The sequence below is a fragment of the Rhipicephalus sanguineus genome, chromosome 3, assembly GCF_013339695.2.
Source record: "Rhipicephalus sanguineus isolate Rsan-2018 chromosome 3, BIME_Rsan_1.4, whole genome shotgun sequence".
NCBI lineage: Eukaryota > Metazoa > Arthropoda > Arachnida > Ixodida > Ixodidae > Rhipicephalus > Rhipicephalus sanguineus.
In genome coordinates this window covers 60,389,640-60,392,390 of record NC_051178.1, presented here as the reverse complement: position 1 = coordinate 60,392,390, position 2,751 = coordinate 60,389,640, and the positions used below count along the sequence as shown (strand labels likewise).

General features: G+C 45.3%; 1 long non-coding RNA gene across 1 annotated transcript in view; it reads right to left on the bottom strand.

Moving 5' to 3' along the window:
- Positions 1-2,543, bottom strand: part of LOC125757608 (uncharacterized) — a 6,137-nt gene extending 3,594 nt beyond the window's left edge. The window contains exons 1-2 of the long non-coding RNA XR_007415347.1: positions 2,195-2,543; positions 2,057-2,128 (exon numbers count right to left, since the gene is read on the bottom strand). This is a non-coding gene — a long non-coding RNA (uncharacterized LOC125757608). The remainder of the gene's footprint in view (positions 1-2,056; positions 2,129-2,194) is intronic.
- Positions 2,544-2,751: the final 208 nt, after the last annotated feature.

Genomic DNA, 2,751 nt, shown 5'->3' with positions numbered 1-2,751 from the left:
GCCTACCATAAAATATAAGCTCGACCAGGCTCACAAGTAGAAACGCTCCCATCTTCGTCTGCAAGCTGTCGTCTGCTTCAGTTCCACGAACAGGTGAGATCACCGGGTACATATGTTAAGGATACCAGAAAACATTCATGAGTTGGCGCACCACACAGACCTTACAGCTCACACACAATACATACAATGTATTCAGGCAAGTCTATGTTTATATACCAGCAAGGGCATTGAATGATGGACTCAGATTGCGCTATAGAACAAGTATACCTGAGCAACGGCTCATGGCAGACAACTGTAATGGTGCCATTGCAAGCCGAACTTCAGAACTTATGTACTTAGTAAACACTATGTGGTTTGGAGAACGCAGATTACGATATAGGTCATTTAAATGACGAAATTACATCAGCTCTGCTACACAATATAAAATGCATAAATTGATAAAATAAGAGTATGTGTGGCCCATGTGCACACACCATAATGCCGAGCTTTACATATTGTATTATATGATGAATTTGAGCCGTTTAGGAAAGTAATTCTAGTCGTGTTAAAGCCAATCAATGCCTGGAATATCGGTTTAAATTTGTAGTGCTGCAAGCCATAAAAAAAAAACCGTTAACCACTTTTGTCAGCCTTCCTCTAAACTTCTGCACACATAGTTACATATGAGAATTTAGATTTGTTTCCCATAATAATTACTTCATAAAATTAAAGTAGCACTCTCACAATGAATGCTACGTCTTAGTCGCACAACCTGCAAATAAGAGCGCTTTTTCAGTTTCATGCTGCCTTAAGAAAAGCTCACAAAAGAAACATGAACTTTAGATAAGCACATAATTGAGGTGTGCTTTTGCCACCCCAGCACAGTGGATAAAAAGCTCTTGGAACAGTGCTGCTTAACCATTACAACAACTTCTGTTAATATAAACCAGTATGCTTCAGGAAACAATATAACGACGGGAAAAAATATTTCACATCATTTTTCTGAAACACAAATATTGCAACAAAGGGCACCTTGCCAAACGCAACTGGCATATTTGTCTAGAATTGATAATTATATACATCTTGTGCTCTTTCAAATTACTGGTACACATGGTGTTAGTACCAGAATATAACGTAATTCACTGACTTGTATTATCTTCAAGTGGGTTCACCCAACGCAAGTTCGTTTCTCGTAGCAACGACCTTGCACAGTCAGATTAAAATCCTAACCATAGTGCAACTAACTTCTAACAAAAACAAGCGCGGTGCAGTAGTCGCGGAGAAAGCCACAAACACACGCCACTGAAGAGCACCGCGCGCGCATGTGCAGCCGCAGCGTGTTTTTATATCTTCCTCCCCGCGTACTACATGCCAATTATACTGAGTTTCCTGAAAAGTTACTTCATTTGTACCTGCATCATAGGAAGGCTAGGCGATGAACGTTATGTTTAAAGCAGTTCTATTTCCGAAGTGATAAGCCATCGTACAAGTAGCTTCAGGCGATGATCTCGTGCAGTATACAGCTCTAGTCGATTTCAATAACTTTCGACGACGCTAAGAAGTTTATTTACAGAATCACAACTCGCATACAAAAAATCTTGCAAATTATTCTTCCTTCGGTTTACGATCGCTTCTGAGCGGCGGAATGCAAGAGCGGGCCACTTTCTCTCTCTGCTCGGTCGCGACCCGTCCCCTCTCCGGGAAAGAGCCATGCTCTCAGTCCTTCCCTCCTACCTCACCTCCCCCCTCCGGTCCCCTACGCCCAAAAGGGCGAATGTTGCCCTCCCTGCGACACATACATCGCGCAGGCGTCCCCAAGGTCAACCAGTTCCCGAGTAGAGAAGCAGCAGCGGGAAGCGGGCGGGCCGAGCGACAGGCATTCTTGGAATCGAAAAACAGCCAAGGAAGAAGAGCGCCATGACAAGAAACGCTTGCGTTACAGAAGCGAGCGGAGTATCGCGCAAAGCAACGCGCCTTCATCCACCCGTTGCAGTTGTAGGTAGTGAACGCACATAGTGAGTGCTTCATACAACCGTATAAAGTGCACAGAAAGCATTGAGCATAGCGTAAAACATACCTGTCTATCATCCTTCCTCTGGCCATCATCCCCGCAGAGTGAACACACCGCCCAGACGATCACACTCGGTTCCTGCGTAAAAGACGTCATGTAATGAAGTAACCTAGCTGTGTAATTCAGAAATATTCTAGAACTTACCAAAATCAGGCATCCACTGTGCACTCTTCAGCTTTACAGTCCACAATGTACCGTACACTCGGCGACAGTCTTGTCAAAAGGCTGCTGTACGTCCGCACTCGCCTTCAGTCACGAGACTAGGACCTAGATCGTCTTGGAAGGTACACTTGACATTGAATCAAGTAACCAACGTGCATAATCGATAAACGTGGTAACGAAGCATTGCAGAACACGGCATGGCACACACACACACAAACCGCGCGCATCGTGCACCCGTCAAACAACTAAAGCGCCCCCAAGGACAACTTTTCTTGGCAATGAAGGGAAGGCTACGGGGGCGGAGCTACTGCACATGTACTGCTCCGCGAAATAGTCCGGTTCGGCGCGCGTTTCGAATTTAGTTTTGGTTTGTGAACCTTCCGTACCTCATGTGACGGCCATTTCATTGTTCGAGCGGCCGTCTCAGGCTTATACAGCCATTTGCTAGTGAAATTCGTCAGAAGCTCCCTAGGCGAGTCGTCGGGAAAGGTGGAGGGTGACGAGCGCTCACTTGAAGACGAAGGCGCTATTTTGACTGT